Below are 21,073 nucleotides of genomic sequence, written 5' to 3'. Positions count from 1 at the left end.
AATAATGTATCAAGATTGAAAAGGATGATGTAGCCTACAGCATGTAACCTATACAGGTCTTACAAAGCCCTGAACCACAATAGGTGGTCAGAAAAAAATATGGACTTTGTTTTTTGAGGTCACAGGCCATTTCAATGCTAGCCTATGGGAAATACAAATAGATCGGACCCAGATTGCAGTTCCTATGGCTTCCACTAGATGTCAACAGTCTTTAGAAAGGGTTTCAGGTCTGTATTTTGAAAAATGAGCAAGTAGTTGTAGTTTTTCCAAGGTGTCTCTCATTAGAAAAGTAATCTTGTTGGCACGTGAATGAGGTGCGCGCTCTTCGTTATTTATCTTCCCTATTGAACATACTATTCTCTGTCTTAAATATTATTGTTTATTTGGATATTAGAGAACCTGAGGATTAATTAGAATCATCGTTTGACTTGTTTGGATGAACTTTACCGGTAACTTTTTGGATTTGTTTGTACGCATGTTAAACGAGTGGATTACTGAGATCATTGGCACCAACAAAACTGACTTTTTAGGAAATAATGAAGGACTTTATAGAACAAAACAACCATTCATTGTGTACCTGGGACCCTTGGAATTGCAGAGGAAGATCTTCAAATGTAAGTGATTTATTTAATCACTATTTGTGATTTTGTGATGCCTGTGCTGGTTGAAAAAGTATTTTGATGTGGGGCGCTGTCCTCAGATAATCGCATGGTATGCTTAGTATGCTTTCCCCGTAAAGCCTTTTGAAATGTATGACACTTATATTTTCATGAATGTTTAATATCACGATTTTTGTATTTTGAATTTTGCGCTCTGCAATTTCACAGGATGCTGTCGTAGGTGTCCCGCTAACGGTTCATGCGCGCCCAAACAGGTTAAACGTGTTAACCCTTGCAAGGCTGCCGGCCCAGACGGTATCCCTAGCCGCGTCCTTAGAGCATGCGCAGACCAGCTAGCTGGTGTGATTCGGTACATATTCAATCAATCTCTATCCCAGTCTGCTGTCCCCACATGCTTCAAGATGGCCACCATTGTTCCTGTTCCAAAGAAAACTAAGGTAACTGAACTAAATGACTATCGCCCCATAGCACTCACTTCTGTCATCATGAATTGCTTGGAGAGACTAGTCAAGGATCATATCACCTCCACCTTACCTGTCACCCTAGACCCACTTCAATTAGCTTACCACCCCAATAGGTCCACAGACGATGCGATCCCCATCACACTGCACACTGCCCTATCCCATCTGGACAAGAGGAATACTTATTTAAGAATGCTGTTCATTGATTACAGCTCAGCACTCAACACCATGGCACTCAACACCATGGCACCCTCCAAACTCATCATTAAGCTTGAAACCCTGGGTCTCGACCCCGCGCTGTGCAACTGGGTCCTGGACTTCCTGACGGGCCGCCTCCAGGTGGTGAAGGTAGTAAACAACATCTCAACTCCGCTGATACTCAACACTGGGGCCCCACAAGGGTGGGTTCTCAGCCCTCTCCTGTACTCCTTGTTCACCCATGACTGTGTGGCCATGCACGCCTCCAACTCAATCATCAAGTTTTCAGATGACACTACAATGGTAAGCTTGATTACCAACAACGATGAGACAGCCTACAGGAAGGAGGTGAGGGGCCTCGGAGTGTGGTGTCAGGAAAATAACCTCTCACTCAATGTCTGCAAAACAAAAGAGATGATCATGGACTTCAGGGAACAGCAATTGGAGCACCCCCCCCCCCCTATCCACATCAACGGGACAGCAGTGGAGAAGGTGGAACATTTTAAGCTTGTCACGGAAAACCCTCAAAAACTTTTACACGTGCACAATTGAGAGCATCCTGTCGGGCTGTGTTACCGCCTGGTACGGCAACTGCACTGCTCACAACTGCAGGGCTCTCCAGAGGGTGGTGCGGTCTGCACAACGCATCACCAGGGGTAAACTACCTGCCCTCCAGGACACCTACAACACCCGATGTCACAGGAAGGCCAAAAAGATCATCAAGGACAATAACCACTCGAGCCGCTACCTGTTCACCCTGCTTCCATCCAGAAGGCGAGGTCAGTACAGGTGCATCAAAGATGGGACAGAGAGATTTAAAAACAGCTTCTATCTCAAGGCCATCAGATTGTTAAACAGCCACCACTAGCACAGAGAGGTGGCTGCCTACCTACAGACTTGATATAATTGGACACTTTAATATAAATGGAACACTAGTCACTTTAATAATGCCAGTTTTAGAATGTTTACATATCTCGCAGTCGTGGCCAAAAGTTTTGAGAATGACACAAATATAAATTTTCACAAAGTTTGCTGCTTCAGCGTCTTTAGATATTTTTGTCAGATGTTACTATTGAATACTGAAGTATAATTACAAGCATTTCATACGTGTCAAAGGCTTTTATTGACAATTACATGAAGTTGATGCAAAGAGTAAATATTTGCAGTGTTGACCCTTCTTTTTCAAGACCTCTACAATCTGCCCTGGCATGCTGTCAAATAACTGGTTTGTCCACCCACCTCTTAAGGATTGACCACAAGTTCTCAATGGGATTAAGGTCTGGGGAGTTTCCTGGCCATGGACGCAAAATATAGATGTTTTGTTCCCTGAGCCACTTAGTTATCACTTTTGCCTTATGGCAAGGTGCTCCATCATGCTGGAAAAGGCATTGTTCGTCACCAAACTGTTCCTGGTTGGTTGGGAGAAGTTGATCTCGGAGGATGTGTTGGTACCATTCTTTATTCATGGCTGTGTTCTTAGGAAAAATTGTGAGTGCGCCCACTCCCTTGGCTGAGAAGCAACCCCACACATGACTGGTCTCAGGATGCTTTAATGTTGGCATGACACAGGACTGATGGTAGTGCTCACCTTGTCTTCTCCGGACAAGCTTTTTTCTGGATGCCCCAAACAATCGGAAAGGGGATTCATCAGAGAAAATGACTTTACCCCAGTCCTCAGCAGTCCAATCCCTGTACCTTTTGCAGAATATCAGTATGTCCCTGATGTTTTTCCTGGAGAGAAGTGGCTTCTTTGCTGCCCTTCTTGACACCAGGCCATCCTCTAAAAGTCTTCGCCTCACTGTGCGTGCAGATGCACTCACACCTGCCTGCTGCCATTCCTGAGCAAGGTCTGTACTACTGGTGCCCCGATCCCGCAGCTGAATCAACTTTAGGAGACGGTCCTGGCGCTTGCTGGACCTTCTTGGGTGCCCTGAAGCCTTCTTCACAACAATTGAACCGCTCTCCTTGAAGTTCTTCATGATCCGATAAATGGTTGATTTAGGTGCAATCTTACTGGCAGCAATATCCTTGCATGTGAAGCCCTTTTTGTGCAATGCAATGATGACGGCACGTGTTTCCTTGCAGGTAACCATGGTTGACAGAGGAAGAACAATGATTCCAAGTACCACCCTCCTTTTGAAGCTTCCAGTCTGTTAATGGAACTCAATCAGCATGACAGAGTGATCTCCAGCCTTGTACTCGTCAACACTCACACCTGTGTTAACGAGAGAATCACTGACATGACGTCAGCTGGTCCTTTTGTGGTAGGGCTGAAATGTAGTGGAAATGTTTTTGGGGGATTCAGTTCATTTGCATGGCAAAGAGGGACTTTGCAATTAATTGCAATTCATCAGATCACTCTTCATAAAATTCTGGAGTATATTCAAATTGCCATCATACAAACTGAGGCAGCAGACTTTGTGAAAATTAATATTTGTGTCATTCTCAAAACTTTTGGCCACGACTGTGTATACTGTATACTATATCCTTTACTTTCTATTGCATCTTAGCCGCCCTGTCACTGCTCACCCATATATTTTATTCTTATTATTCTTCTCCCATTCCTTGACTAGATTGTGTGTATTAGGTTTACATTCATATCCTGGAACGGTTTTCTTCTGGTGAAAGAGAGGCGGACCAAAATGCAGCGTGGTTAGTTTTGTACATCTTTAATAAAGATGAAAATACAACAATCTACAAAACAAGAAATGTGAAAAAACCGAAACAGTCCTATCTGGTGCTACAAACACTAAGACAGGAACAATCACCCACAAAACCCAACACAAAACAGGCTACCTAAATATGGTTCCCAATCAGAGACAATGACTAACACCTGCCTCTGATTGAGAACCATATCAGGCCAAACATAGAAATAGACAAACCGGACACACAACATAGAATGCCCACCCAGCTCACGTCCTGACCAACACTAAAACAAGGAAAACACACAAGAACGATGGTCAGAACGTGACATATCCTGTGTAACTTGTGATGATGACCCGTGTCATCATCAGAACCAAGAGAGTAGCATAGGCTGTCTCATCCTGTTTGAAGTACAGTAAACAATGACTGGTGACCACACAATTTCAGGTGGAGTCAGCCTCAGCTTCAACTTGCCACCATTGCCAGTCATTCAGAGTCTATCATTCTTCAACACATTCCAGTGAAACCAGTCAGACCATCGTCTGTATCAGAGCTGATCCCAGATTTCTCTGTTGTGCTGTGTGTGTATGCTCTCTGAATCAACACAACACTTTCCTCTTATCTATAGCCACGAGGATCTTGTTACAGAGGAGGACATATATGGCACTCTCCATACTGAGCAAATGAAACAATGTCACTCACTTTTGAACTGTCAATGATGACAAGGGGAGCTGGGGAGAGTCTGGTGGGCCAACTGGACCATCTAAGATCTATAAGCTAAACCCATAAAAGAATTAGAACAGTTATTGGGTGTTATTGGGTGCATAGGACAATTTTTGGTCCTCATTGATCTCCCATAGGTTTAGTGCACTCTTAGGAAAAACGGTTCCAAAATAGTTATTCGGCTGTCCCAATAGGGGAACCCTTTTTGGTTCCAGGTAGAACTCTTTTGGGTTCCATGTAGAACCCTCTGTGGAAAGGGTTTTATATGGAACCCAAAATAGTTTGACCTGGAACCAAAAAGGGTTCCCCTTTTTTCTCCTATGGGGACAACTGAAGAAGCCTTTTAGGTTCCGGATATAAGCTTTTCTTCTTAGTGTGGGTGTAGTAAGCCTGCAGTGTTTAGGTTCTGGATATAAGCTTTTCTTCTTAGTGTGGGTATAGTAAGCCTGAAGTGTTTAGGTTCTGGATATAAGCTTTTTTTTAGTGTGGGTATAGTAAGCTTAGTGTGGTGTAGTAAGCCTGAAGTGTTTAGGTTCTGGATATAAGCTTTTTTTCTTCTTAGTGTGGGTGTAGTAAGCCTGAAGTGTTTAGGTTCTGGATATAAGCTTTTTTTTTTCTTAGTGTGGGTATAGTAAGCCTGCAGTGTTTAGGTTCTGGATATAAGCTTTTTTCTTAGTTCTTAGTGTTTAGGTTCTGGATATAAGTATAGTAAGCCTGCAGTGTTTAGGTTCTTCTTAGATATAGTAAGCTTTTTAGGTTCCGGATATAAGCTTTTCTTCTTAGTGTGGGTGTAGTAAGCCTGCAGTGTTTAGGTTCTGGATATAAGCTTTTCTTCTTAGTGTGGGTATAGTAAGCCTGAAGTGTTTAGGTTCTGGATATAAGCTTTTTTTCTTAGTGTGGGTGTAGTAAGCCTGAAGTGTTTAGGTTCTGGATATAAGCTTTTCTTCTTAGTGTGGGTGTAGTAAGCCTGCAGTGTTTAGGTTCTGGATATAAGCTTTTCTTCTTAGTGTGGGTATAGTAAGCCTGCAGTGTTTAGGTTCTGGATATAAGCTTTTCTTCTTAGTGTGGGTATAGTAAGCCTGCAGTGTTTAGGTTCTGGATATAAGCTTTTCTTCTTAGTGTGGGTATAGTAAGCCTGCAGTGTTTAGGTTCTGGATATAAGCTTTTCTTCTTAGTGTGGGTGTAGTAAGCCTGCAGTGTTTAGGTTCTGGATATAAGCTTTTCTTCTTAGTGTGGGTGTAGTAAGCCTGCAGTGTTTAGCACTTTGGGTCCATCTGAGCTTAAATGGCTTAAATGTTCAGGACTTAGCCATAAATGGAGCAATTTGTTTCGGGCAAACATCTACGAACATTTTGAGTAAACCGTAACAGACAGAGCAAATCAAGAATTCAGTATCAGGGAGGTATTTTGTTTAATGGGTCAAAGATGGGTCAGTTAGTGGGAGCGGGCTACAGCAACGGAGCAACAGACATAGCAAAGCAAGTATTCAGTATCAGAGGCATTGTTTTGTTTTATGGGTCACTGGGAAGGAAACACAGGAGAACAAGACAAGAGTAGCCTAGTCCCTACTGGAATGGTTAAGAGAGTTACAGTTACAGTCAGAGGAGACTTTGAGCATGTGCATGTTTGTGTGTAAAATGCCACCCAGCTACTTCTCTAAAGGGCTGGGGACATTTGTGGGTTTCTGGATCACTGGGAAGCGGGCAGGAAACTCGTCATGGAGACCAGAGAGAGCGCCACTCCAGATGAAACCTTTAAACAAAATAACAGGTCATAAAGTGTCATGGCTAGCAACGTTCAAATACTTCACTTATTTTACTTCAGTGATTCAAATATGATGATAGGCCCCACTTTTGGTGTCTCTAGAAGGCTTGAAACTAAAATAAACTCTTCATGATAACGACAAAGTTTACATTTTCATTCCTTGTATCAACTTGAAAGGGGGGAAAAAGTAATGAATTATAAAGGGAGTAATAGGGTGCCATTTGGGATGCAGTCATGGCGTTGTTCTTTCTGAATATTCCAAGAAGGACACATTATCTACCAGTAATTCAAAAATATTTAGGTTACCATATGGCAATAGAGGCAACAGTGGAGGTGTCATAATACCCATAAAACCTAGCGGTCAAACAGGGACATGGTTCCAATCGTTTTTGCACCATTCATTTTTCCCATAGGGGATTTTAGAAACACTTAAAATAAGGGCTGTGTTTTGCGTAGGCTTATCCTGGGGTGACGTTTTGATAACCATGCAAATCTCTCTCGGACAAGGTGACATTTATTAATATATTTCAGCTCTATTTACTCTCAGATTCAAACATGCTAATTAGCATCAAAGTAGACGTCATGGAAGACTACAAATCCCTGCAAGCTCCTGCTCGTCATGTCTAGCTGACACCTTTGCTAACAGATATTGTGTCGATTTAAAACCTGCACAAGAGAGTTCACAGAATTGTTCATTTAAAAGGCACTTTACCAATTTATGAATTACTAAATGTAGTTAACATTAGATAGTTAATCCAGAGATTCATACCTTTGCCTCGATTCAGCAATCTCATCCAGATCATCATGGCATTTGTAGCTCTTTTTAACACCCACATTAGCAGCTAATGAGCGTTTCATTTTTTGGGGTAAATACAGGCGAATATATTGCTAAAAGTCACCTTGTCCTAGAGAGATTTACACGGTTATCAAAACGTCTCGCCAGGGTAAGCATATCTGTACCAATCATAGACATCTACTGAACTGTGTTGTACTGTGCTCTACTGCAACTGCGGTTTGTGACTACAATGATTTCCCATTGTGGCCAAATCAATTGCAGTCCTTCTGTTACTGATTTTTCGGTCACTCTGTTTCCGATTGTGTAACAGAGTGATGTGTTTTTTTTGTAACAGTATTTTTATTGGAATTTCACCATGTTCACCCATATTAAGAGATACAACAACAGAGACAAAGCACACAGAACAAAAACAAGAAAAACAGCACCCACTTACACATATCTACGCGCATATATATACACATACATACATACACACACATACATACACACACATACATATACCCATGCATACGTACACCACTTCCCGCTCGGTGCTTCTCTCACCCCATCACCATCATTGCGTCTCTCAATACATACATTTTAAACAAACTTACAAACAGAAATTAAACAAAAAAGCTCAGTTTAAACCAAGAGGTTAGGTTCCACACATGGAACGTACAGTGTAGTTCTGAAATACATAGAACCCCGCCATTCTAAGAGAATCCTTGCAGCATAATAGCTGATACCTCAGGTTCTAGGTAATTTAGATAAGGTTCCCATACTTTGTAGAACTGGTCTGTTTTAGAATGCAATGTACATGTCAGATATTCCAGAGGCACCCATTCAAATAGTATCTTATGCCAATCTTTAATAGAAGGAACCTTATCACTAATCCACTGTAAAAGGATGTTTTTCCTCGCTGCGAAGGTAAGGATGTTGTAAAGCCTCCTTGGGGATATATGCAATCTGTGTATTATTCTTAATTGGATTGCTCTAGTACGGTTACATATAGATATTGTTTTTGCATATCTCCAAATGTCCTCCCACATCTCTTCGTCAATAGTAACAGACAATTCTTTCTCCCACACTTGTTTCAGCCTCTGTGTGTTGACAGCAGAAAAGGACCTTAAAAGTATCATAAAACAGACTTACAGACATTTTCCTTTGTGGGAAAAAAAGCATTCTTTCAATGACAGACACATCTAGGTTACCAATTAAGGTGGTGCTCTTCAGAATATAATGTCTTACGTGTAGGAAGCGGAAAAAGTCCTGCTTTGGGAGTCGATATTTCTCGACCATCTGCTCAAATGACAACAAAATCTTATCAGCAAATAAGTCATTTAGCCTGCGTATGCCCTTATTAAGCCATAAGTTAAAGCCAGCATCCAGCAATCCTGGACTGAAATCTGGTTTGTTAAGAATTGGGGTAAGAGCAGAGGTTAGATTGGACCTTCCCAGGAAGCGTTGAACTGACCTCCATACTTTGAGTGTGTTAAGTGTAACGGGATTATTACAGTGATCTTCTACAGACTTGAAACTTCTGAAAAATAAACGATCCTGTAAGGGGTATTTTGAAAGAGAAGTCTCAATGTCTAACCAAATAGAGGAGTCATCATTTGTGATCCAGTCAGAAATATAACAAAGGTGGGCACACCATTGATAGAATCTGATATTGGGCAGGTCCAAGCCGCCCATAGAACTTGGCAGCTGCAATATTGCCATCTTAAGTCTTGGCTTGCGTTTACTCCATATAAAGGAACTTAGCCATCCATTTACATCCTTTATTACCTTATTGGAGAGTAATACTGGAATCATTTGGATTGGGTAAAGTAGTCTAGGTAAAATGTTCATTTTCAAGAGGGATATTCTACCCAACCAAGAAATCGTGAGAGAGTTCCAGCGCTCCAGATCCTGTCTTATTGTATCAAACAAGGGAAGAAAATTGGCTTTGTACATTAGCTGGAATTTAGGAGTTACAAATATACCCAGATACATGAAACCTGAGGGAGACCATTTAAAAGGGAAGGGGGGAGAAGTATTAGGTACAGAGTGTAGGCTACCAAGTGGCATAGCCTCTGACTTAGTAAGGTTAATCTTGTAGCCTGAGAATTCGCTGAATAATTCAATAATATTAATAAGAGATGTAATTGAAGTCTCGGGACTAGAGATGAATATCAGGACATCATCAGCATACAAGCTTATTTTATGGTGAACATCAATGAGCAGCCCCTGTATAGCAGGCATAACGAGTGCAAAGAGGAGGGGGGATAAAGGACAGCCCTGTCTGGTACCTCTGTGTATAGAGAAGCTATTTGACCTTAGCCCATTAGTAAGGACAGCAGCCTGAGGATCATCATATAAAACGTTCACCCATTTTATAAAGTTGTCCCCCAGACCAAATTTATTTAGAGCAAATAATAGGTAAGACCACTCACGATCAAATGCTTTCTCAGCATCTAGGAAGAGCACAAGACCATCCACAGCACTTTGTTGGTAGGCTTGAATTACATTAAGAAGCCGCCTGACATTGTTGCATGACTTACGGCCCCTAATGAAGCCAGTTTGGTCTCCTTTCACAATTAGTGGCAGTGAGTCCTCTAATCTTGTGGCTAGAATTTTAGAAAGCAATTTTCAATCAACATTCAGAAGGGAAATTGGTCTGTACAAGGAACAAGACTCTGGACATTTTCCCTTTTTGAGAATAAGTGAAATGTTGGCTTCTCTCAGCGTTTGAGGGAGTTGGTCATTTGAAAATGAGTGGTTAAACATATCATGCAATGGCTCAAGGATCAGGCCATGGAACTCTTTATAGAACTCACTACAAAACCCGTCTGGTCCTGGGGCCTTACCATTTTGCAGATTCTTAATTATCTCTTCCTTGGTAATAGGGGTATTAAGGAGGGACCTCTGCTCTTCGGAGATAGTAGGGAGCTCAATCTTACAAAAGAAGTTCTCCATTCATTTGGGTGCATCCTTTGGCAGTTCTGAGGCATAAAGGTTTGTATAAAATTTCTTAAATGAGTCACTTATCAATTTATTTTCATATAAATGATTACAATCAGAATCAGTAATAGTAGCAATTGACTGAGAGTCAGCCCTCTTTTTAGCTAGGTATGCCAAGTACTTTCCTGGCTTATCGCCATGTTCATATAGCTTTTGCCTGACAAATCTCATTTTCTTTTCAGCGTCCTGTGTTAGGAGAGTCTAACGTTGATCTAATGACTGATATTTCCTTTAATAAGGCAGGAGTGGGTGTTGTAATGTAGTCCTTCTCTTTAGTTCCTAATTCACCCTCTAACATTTTTTGCTTTTCCCGCTTTTTCCGTCTCTTAGTAGCTGTGTATGACATAATCAGACCCCTGGCATACGCTTTACAGGTCTCCCAAAGGAGCGAGGGGTTATCTGTTGATTGAGAGTTAATAGAGAAAAATGCTTTAAACTCTGTAATAAAATATGATGTGAATGTATGGTCTTTAAGAATGGTTGTGTTCAACCTCCAATGTCTTGACCGATTGATTGGCCCGTTCAGTTTTATGTCCAGGATCACCTCAGCATGATCAGATATGACTATGATTCCTATCCTAGCGGATAAAACAGACTGCAAAGACGTCCTGGGCATAAAAAAATAATCTATTCTAGTCTGACATCCATGAGGTGCAGAGAAAAAAGTGAACTCTCTGTTGGAGGGATGAAAAGCTCTCCAGACATCCGCATACCCCAGATCATCACAAATAGCTTTAAGTGACTTAGCTTGAGGAGAGAGTGAAGCTATACCGCTGGGAAACTTATCAATAAGGGGGTCAACAAGCAGTTAAAATCTCCTCCAACCACTGCAGTGTCCGAGTTTAATTCTGAAAAGTCTAGAAATACCTTAGTGAGGAAATCAGGGGGGTGAGCAGGGGGGAAGTAAATATTCATTATGGCAATGTTCTGCCCTTGTAAAGTACCATTAATTACAACAAAGCGACCAAATTTATCTTTCACACAATTCAAGACCTTAAGTGGTAAGTTCTTTTTCACCAGAATTGCTACACCTCTACTTCTGGATGTAAACGATGAGAAAAACACTTGACCAAACCCCCCTTGTTGTAATTTCAGGTGAGTTTCTTGCAACAGGGCAATATCAATATTTTCTTTTTTCAAAAAAAGACAGTACCTTCCTTTTAATGATGTTATGGCTCCCTCTAATGTTCCATGTACATACACGCAGTCTGTTACCTGCCATTGTATCTTGACCATTCAATATCCAGACTGGATCCTACTGTAAAAGTGGGGTGGTACCTTTTTCCATGTGTTGAACTCTCCTCTATCTCACTGAGCATAAACAAACGATATGAACCCTGAACTCGAACTATACTAAACCCAAAAATTAAACATGTAAAGATCCAAAAGGGGGTTTTCCCACTAGCTAACATGCAGGGGATTTCAACTCTTCAATGTAGACTCTTAAGTCTGCATTGTCGCTCAATAGCCTCATCCTTTATATGTATGGAAAAGAAAATCAATAGAAGAAGATTGAGGCTCTTCCACCTAAAACCAAGCCTGGGCACCAATATGGATTCACACATATCTCAGCCTGAGCTATAGCGGCTATTACTTTAGCAAGAAAAATAATAAAGATATGAATATTACTGAGCCGGAGTACGTGAGGACTCACACCACTGTTTCATGATCAGATTCAACCAAAAATAAACAAAGTTATCCAATGCTGTGGAGGTGCAGCTTAAAGTAATTTACCCGAGAGAGTCAATAAACGCAGCAGCCTCTTCAGGTGTGTAGAGCTTTTTAGGTGATCCGTTGACCATAATCTTCAATGTGGCCGGGTACAACAGTGCGTAGTCCATATTCATTCTCCTGAGTCAAGCCTTCGCCTCATCAAACGCTTTGCGTCTTCGTACAACCGCTGTGGAATAATCATTGAAGAATGAGACCTTTGGACCTTTATGTTGACTACCATCAGAGCCGATGTTTCTAGCAGCATCCATGACGCGCTGCTTGTCGGTGAAGTTGTGGAACTTTATAACCACCGGCCGTGGGTTGATTGGGACCGGGTATCGGTGCTTGAGAGCGATGGGCTCTGGCCAGCTTCACACGACCAGCCTTAGTGTCCATTTGTAGGTAGCCAGGGATCCATTCCTCAAAGAATTTTACTGAACGTGTCCCTTCAGAATTTTCCAGGAGTCCCACAACACGAATATTGCATCTGCGTCCTCGATTATCCAAGTCGTCAATGTGCTCCGCCATTTCGCGCACCTGTTTCTCAAGTGCTTTTATCTTAGCGTCCATAGATGTAGTTGAAGTTTCCACTGCAGCAATTCTTCCTTCCGCCTCAACAACACGTTTCACAACTCTCTGTATTTCAGCTGAATGGCCTGCTATTGCTTCCAAGACCGTTCTTATCTTAGCATCGATCACTTTAGTAATGTTATCAGTTATCTTTTGAATCATCAGGTCCATTGTGCCTGGATCCGCAATGGTGTTAGCTTCGCTAACGTTAGCTAGCTCCTCATGCACATCCACAGGGGTGGTGGTTTTGGTCGACTTCTTAGTAGTTCTATTGGGCATGTTGTCGGAGATTTTTGCGAAATAGTCGTCAAGACTCATTATATGGTAACTTATTTAGCCAATTCTACCACTTTTTCAAGCTAGGAGATTAATGTAAGAATATAAATTTACGAATGCCACGAGAGCTCGCCGAAACACCGTGTTCTCTCTACGGCGCCATTTTGTCCCCCCGAGTGATGTGTTTTAATCACTTAATAATTCATAAACCCAATTGTTATCAGTAAAAACACTAGCTCATTGTTAGGTCTACCTTGTTACTTCTGTGAACTTTCATAATCATCCCTCACGAGGGAGAGAAATTAGAAGATATCTTAAACATAAGTGGGTTTTTGGTCAAAACCAAATATAAATGTTGATATTAGTTGCCTTTACTTCAACATGATTGGGTTTTTATGTATGATGTATTTCTTATACCTTTTAAGACTTTTTCTAGTAGATATTTTTTAAGACCCCTTTTCCATCTGTGTGACCAGAAATCAAAGCCATAGCTTATTCCATTTTTAGAATGGAAAATGGTGGGAAAATGTATGTATGTATGTATGTATGCCTTCATTTCCCAAAAATATAGACTCTTAGCTTTCATTTGACACCAAATGTTATATGCTCCTATAAATGTAAAATGTTGTGCTTATGGGTCCTTTTACATAGAAATGACCAGTAACAACATGCATTATGCCAACCCAATACAATCCAACCATGGTAACCTAGGAACAACAGGCATGGATTAACAGTGAAATGTTTACGGGTCCTTCCCAACAATGCAGTGAGAAAGAAAATAGAGAAATAATAGAAAAGTAAAACACGTAACAAAGTAATAATAGATACACAATGAGTAATGATAACTTGGCTATATACACTGGGTACCAGTACAGAGTCAATGTGCAGGGGTACGAGGTCATTGAGGTAGAACATGATCAATTATTATTCATTATGATATACTGTAGTTCTTAGACTCAATCGATGTATGTATTTTATTGTAAGATGTAAAGATGTTTTATTACCCACTGGCAGTTGCTAAGCAACCTGTTACTTCCCTTTGCTATGGCTTCTCCAGTCTTTAGTGTTTATCCAAAATAGCACCCTTTCCCTTTATAGTGCAATAAAAGTTGTGTTGTATTCCAGAAATAAGGTGCCATTTAGGATGCACCCTTAGCTCAGCTATTGTGGCCACCACCACATATCCACGTAAACAGCAGCATCACCGTGGCACTGGCCAGTGCCCACTGGATTCTCTGCTCTGACACGTAACAGACTTGTAATAAATGCGCAACAAGCTGTCTGCCTACTCTTGTAGTGACTGTCTGCATCCCAAATGGCCCCCTATTCCCTATAGTGCATACCTTTTGACCAGGACCCAAAAGGCTCTACATAGTGCACTGTGTAGGGAATAGGGTATCATTTGAGATACAGCCTGAGGGTGAGTAGCATTTGGCCTAGAGATGTGTTATTAAGAGTAAGTGGCTTGCATAATACTATTTATCCAGAGCTTCATCTTTCCTACTGACCAGCTCCAATGTCAACAAGGCCTGCTCTGCTCTCAGGTGAGAACTAGTGCATGGGTGTGGCCCCTCTAAGGTTAGCTCGAGATATCTAAGAGCTGGTTTCCAGGACACCATTTAAGCCATTTAACCATTTAAGCAATGTATGCACTCAATACAAGTCAGTCAGTCAAGGCCCCTACAGGTAAGCACTAATGACTCATGGGACGAAGGGAATCGGGCAAGAAGTAGGAGTTAGTTAAATAGTCAATTATGGTGTTCTTTATTAGAGACGCATGTAGGAAACAGACTGAATGTATATAATATAACTGTGGCTGTGTGTCTGCCCAATACATTGGTCGGCAGGAGGCTAGGATGACGTTAGGGGAGAGAAGGGAGAGCTAGCGCAAGCACACACTCAAAAGCACAGGAGTCTATAAATACCCCATCACAACTGTGTGACAGCAGCTTCCACACCGTCTGTGGTTCACAACAAGGCTCTCTGTCTGACATCGTATTGTCTGGAGGTGACCTAGCTAATGTTGACCACTGTCAGCTACAGTACAGTACTAGAGTTCAGCCATTAGTCTGCATTTACAACACACCCTAGATAGTCCTGAAGGACCAGGATTGACCTTCACTTAGTAGGGAGCAGGATGTATGTCTGCTCTACAGGGGAGTGACACAAGGACATCCAACAAGGAAGTGCAGAACTGGACTGCAGTCTGCAGACCACAGATGAACATATAGCACATGAACACACACACACAGTGTTTTCCATTGTTAGCCGGGTACTTTTTCCACTTCATTAATTAACTAGGCTTCTATTAAATTTTAAAGTTTCAATTCGTTAGTCAGAAAAGTCTGTATAGCTTTCTACCGCTAGAATGAACGATATCCATCTTCTAGTGATCTAATGATAGGACAGACACCTGTCAGCCACAAAGCAACCGATGACAGGGACAGAGCTGGTTTGTCAGCCTGCTGTCTGTCCCACCTCTCGGTACCTGTGTTATTTTTGTGCACTCTGGTGGGCTGCAATCAAATTTATTTTCACAGAGCATGATGCTTCTTCATCGTCTCCTGTAAGTGAATTTACATGTCCCATGTAATGTACGTGGTGACAATTAGTTGAAATCTACTTAATTATTGTTTTGTGGCACATTCAATTATGTTCTTTCACCTGTTTCATAGGCCTACTATAGCCAGCCACGGAGACGGGAGCATAGGCTATTTACTGTTCTTTGATTGATGACCGAACAGGAAGTGATGACTAGTTTATAAAAGGTGTCGAATTGACTGAATAAAGTTCATCTGCTATTCATAAATCATACAACATCGTTATATGTCCATGGTATTGCATCAGGACAAGTAAACCAAATAACTTATTTGTATTTTCCTAGGATTCAAAGGTGTCCTCAGCAGCAGAGCCAAGAAAACATATCATTTGAAAAGCAAACATCATTGTGGCAATTCATATATGTTGCAGTACAACTGTAAATATGACTTTAATTAAGATAGCCTTTTTTTAACAATAACCTATCTTACTTAGAACATAGTCCTGATCATATTGGCCAAGGCCTAAACGATACCCAGAACAACTAACAGCACACTGAATTGATACATTTTCAGTCATTTTAATTGTAAAGACATGTCTTTCTATACCACAACTCATTTGACCAATCTGGGAGGTAAAGTCATTAAAGTATTCAATAATGCAGCTGTGTATTTCAGCTGGAATCAAGGCATTAGAATGTACCAGAGGCCACCAAAATAGAGCTTGTTCTGCAAACAAATATTGTGAGGGGCATGCCCCCCCAGACAGGAACTCCCTGGGTGGCAACTTTTTCTATTTGGCTGGCTACTCCATGTACTTACAAAAAGCACTGCACACAACACACACACGCACACGCACACACACACACACACACACACACACACACACACACACACACACACAAACAACACACACTCCTTTGCATCCAGTCAACAGTGTGGCCCTAACACTTGTATGTTTTAGTTTTGGAGAACTGGGGGGGATCAGAGATGAAGTCAGAGATGAAGAAGAAGAACAGACGCCCTGATTGGCATTTGTTTGTTTTTAGACACGATTGTGTGTGTTATTCATTCTGTACAGTAATCACAAGTTCAAGAAAGGCTAGTGGGTGTGCCTTTAAAGGGTGAAGCTGTGAACAGAATCATGTACTGTTATTATGATGCAGTATGACCTGCCACTATTGGGTTGAACAGGTTTGGGCATACAGAGCAGCAGGGCTTGGAATTATAATAAATCTCATTCATTAACTCAGACACAACAGAATGGCACTCCAACAACAGCACCAGATTGGCCCCCAACGTCACACTGATGTCGGCTTCCAAAAATAACTTCCTTCCATCACCCAACCCCGCCACCCCACCCCACACACACAGTCACACACACACCACTCCAAGTGGACTAGTCTCTTTAAATATCATTCATTTTCACCTGTGTTCCACTAGAGAGCACAACGTAGGTGTCACGTCTACTCCCGCGCCCAGGTGCTCGACATCGCCGTTCTACTAACCCCCGGTCCTGGCAACCCATCTTTACTCACACCTGAACTGCATTACTCCCTGATTACTTACCCTTTATATAGCACTCTTTTATTATCAAACAGTATTGGTTATGTTTTCTTGTCAGACGTTTCTCTTGTTTTGCATCCTTCTATGTTCGTTAATATTAAACTCACTAACTGCCCCTGTTCCCTGACTCCCTGCGTCGATGTTACAGTAGGGCTGTAACGGTAATGGAATTTTGGATGATGGTAATTGGTCAGTCAAATAACCGGGGTCTCCGTAATAACCATTCAAATAGCAAAAACATTATGGCATAATGGGTGGACTGGTGGCCATTGCGAGTGTACCCATAGGAGCGAAGCAGGAAGTAAAACCAGGAAGTGTACCCATCAATATGTGCTGTGATTTGTTGATTCAACTCAACTGACGTTGCAAAAAATAGACTCCATTGCATGAGTCACATCAGTTAACATCATTTGAATGAACATGCTACATTACGATGGCCAATATTGCATCACAATACCAGGCAGACATTACGAGTGTACGCATAAGTTTATCAGTCAAATTTCCAGGGTTAGAGTTTCTAAGCCCATTTTCATCCTTTGGTACAACACTTTGCTGGTTCCAGCAAGGAGCAACAAAGTTTCATCATGTTGTTAAGAGTCAATGTTATCGCAGAAACGGACTCAACCGCACAAACACCCGGCTGTCCTGTCTTCAGTCAGCAGTTCGTTCCACACACACACACACACCACACACACCACACGCACAACACACACACACACACACACACACACACACACACACACACACACACACACACACACACACAACACGCACACAAATAACACACGACATACAGACACGTGTGCACGTGTCGTGCGTGTTGTTCTTGTGTGTGTGTGTGTGTGTATCTGTTGGTGTGAATGAATGGGAGACGCCCTGCTAACCCAATGATACAGATGAGGACTGGCATGGAGGCTTTTAATTCCATCTACACTGCTCAGTTGTCCAGGCAACGCTACCTATGACGTCATCATTCTGCCCCATTCCAGATAAAAGAGCTACGCTTTCGGAGCCCCAGGGGGAAAGGTGAAATTGTCCGTTTTAACCCTGTTTTGGTTGCTTCCTGCTATGACAAGCTGTTTGTCATTCCTCTGTGATTCAGCAGGTTTAATCACATATTACTGACTGTAACGTCTCATAAATCACTAAACCTTTCCTCATATTGGATCGACAATAATCCCTAAAACCCATCACCATATTCAGTGGACATTAGTTCAAATAAGCTTTAGAATTGAGTGTTATTCTTATAGTCAGTGTTCAGTATGTCTGGCTGGTTGTTCCACACACTGACCTTTCTAACCACTGTAGGCCCACACAATGGCAGGGCACAGCATAATCTCTCATCTGGCTGCTTGAGGAACTCAAAACGCTTTCAGAGACTGAGAATAAAAACAACACAGCCAAGGGAACAGCTGAGTTCACAAACAAATGAATGACACAGTGGGGTCTGACTGGGTTGTTGAGACACAACAAAAATACCACTGAAAACTGGATGCACTACTGGGACTGTCTGCGAATCAAATGCTCAACTGGGGCCACCCATACAGGAATACAGACAAACCTATAGGCTTTCTTCAACCTGCATGCAGATATATACAGTCTTTACAACATAACCCAATTCCAGAGGGCAACGATGTTCGAAATAACATCATTACAACCCGTTTACGAACATTTCAGACAGTTCTGCCCTATGGGATGCAGTTTGGCATAGGAGCTGGAGTAGCCTAGTGCAAAGGCATCCCTGTAGACCATGCTTTATAATACAATGACCTGTGAGGAGTCTGTCTATGATGAGGCTGGTTAAGTAGAAACCACTCAAAAATGTTTCATTCTAACGTTCTGCATGATCCGCCTTTTGGTGTTGAACAGAGTGCTGCCTTCATTCACAGCGTCAGAATAACTTCATCACTTTGATACACACATACACAGTGGTGTAAAGTACTTCAGCAAAAATACATTAAAGTACGACTTAAGTCGTTTCTGGGCGTATCTGTACTTTATTATTTATATTTTTGACTACTTTTACTTCCCTACATTCCTAAAGAAAACAACGTATGTTTTTCTCCATACATTTTTCCTGACACCCAAAAGTACTCATTACATTTTGAATGCTTTGCAGGAAAATGGTCCAATTCAAGCACGTATCAAGAGAACCCCCCTGGTCATCTCTACTGCCTCTGATCTGGCGGATTCACTAAACATGAAGGCTTCATTTTGTTATTATGTCTGAGTGTTGGAAAGTGCCCCTGGTTATGCGGACATTTTTTAAACAAGAAAATTGTGCCGTCTGGTTTGCTTAATATAAGGAATTTTAAATGATTTATACTTTTACTTTTGATACTTCAGTATATTTAAAACCAAATACTTTCAAACTTTTACTCAAGTAATATTTTACTGGGTGACTCACTTTTACTTGAGTCATTTTCTATTTAGATATCTTTACTTTTCCTCAAGTATGACAATTGGGTCATTTTTCCACCACTGCACACACACACAAAGTTCATTACTCTGATAGGCTCTAACAAGGGTTGGTTGACAGACAAAACCAAACAAAGGATGTTCCTCCTCATATTAAACCAATAGCTGTGGCTTGCCAGTGTAACTGGCGTTGACGAATAGAAGAGTGGGAGAGGGGCATGGGGGAAGAGAATTAAGGAAAAGAACAATCATCCCCTTGTTATCCCTTATGTGTAGTTTAATCTCTGTTAATCCATGCCATGTTAACTGAATCATCAAACCAGATTAAGGCAGGGGGAACTAGAACCTGTCAGAATCACAGGAACTTCAAACTGATTCAAAAACTGCATCCCAAAAAGATCCCTATTCCCTATATAGGCTAGTGCATTAGGGCTCTATTCAATAATACATAATAGGGTGCCATTTGGGACAAAAAGTCACAGGTGGTTACTCCACTTCTCGCCTGACCTTTTGATTCACCTTAAATTATCTACAGCAGTGGTTTCTTATATAATGACATTACATTTCTACATTCAAAACGCTTGCATGGCATGAACAGGCTCAGACCTTTTGAAGGTGAAAGAAGATATTAATTTATGGTACATGTACTGTAAGTCTAGTGGGCAAAGAACACTGACACACTAATAATGGTGACTCTTCATCAGGCCTTTCAGACAGACATCATTCTGAACCAAGGTTACTGCTTTCAAGTCAACTTTGGCAACAGTTAAAGAAGATGTGCTATTCTTGTTAATTCCTTTACAGGTCATCTTATAAAGTCTTGGACGTGAGAGTGCAGGTGTCTGAAGTGGTCACAGTACCTTACAGGCTCAACCAGACCAGACTGGTAAAACAGCATTCATACACTCTTAGAAAAAAGGGTTACAAAACAGCTCTTCAGCTGTCCCCATAGGATAACCCTTTTTAGTTACAGGTAGAACCATTTTTTGTTCCACGTAGAACCCTCTATGGAAAGGGTTCTACATGGAACCCAAAAGAGTTTTACCATTCTTCAAATGGTTATCTTATGGAGAGAGCCAAATAACCCTTTAAGGTTCTAGATATAGCACCTTTTTTCTAAGAGGTTATGATCACTTCCTGAGAAGATGAAGATCTATATTTACCATTTACCAAAGATTTAAAAAATATCTAGAATTGTCATTTACCAGAGATGAAAAAAATATCTAGATTTATCATTTACCAGAGATGAAAAAAATATCTAGATTGATCATTTACCAGAGATGAAAAAAATATATAGATTTACTATTTAGCAGAGATGAAAAAAATATCTAGATTCACCATTTAGCAGAGATGGAGAAAAAAAATCTTAAAACATTGAACACAGAGCAAGTTCCAGATCTGTCAATGTATCCTTGCACTGTCTCTGCAACTACACACCAACAGTCATAAATTTCGGACTCATCACATTTCATTCAGAAAAGGCTGATATCAGCAGTGTGTGCTAACCCTCAAGGCACCACACACAAACATAAGGTAGAGATGGGCCATACATTGATTTATTATTAAAGATTATTATTGGTGTTTTATTCAACCCCAGACATGTGTGGGTCTGAGTTCCTCTGTAGAAGACAGCATAAAGGATAACATCAAGTTGTTCTACCCAACAGCAAAAACTCCATTACTATGTAATTACAAAAACATGTATATATTACAAGAACATATACTATGCTGGCGCTGGAGTAAAACAGTGATGCTACACATTTGCTTAAACCCACTTGGGATAAGAGACTGACCATATGGCAAGAC

The 21,073-nt window shown here is 41.2% G+C and overlaps 1 protein-coding gene across 2 annotated transcripts in view; it reads right to left on the bottom strand.

The window, feature by feature from the left end:
- gng12b (guanine nucleotide binding protein (G protein), gamma 12b) overlaps positions 1–21,073 on the bottom strand; it is a 73,718-nt gene that overhangs the window by 52,121 nt on the left and 524 nt on the right. The window lies entirely within an intron of this gene.

Source organism: Oncorhynchus tshawytscha, linkage group LG05, assembly GCF_018296145.1.
Source record: "Oncorhynchus tshawytscha isolate Ot180627B linkage group LG05, Otsh_v2.0, whole genome shotgun sequence".
NCBI lineage: Eukaryota > Metazoa > Chordata > Actinopteri > Salmoniformes > Salmonidae > Oncorhynchus > Oncorhynchus tshawytscha.
This window is presented reverse-complemented; position numbering and strand designations above follow the sequence as displayed.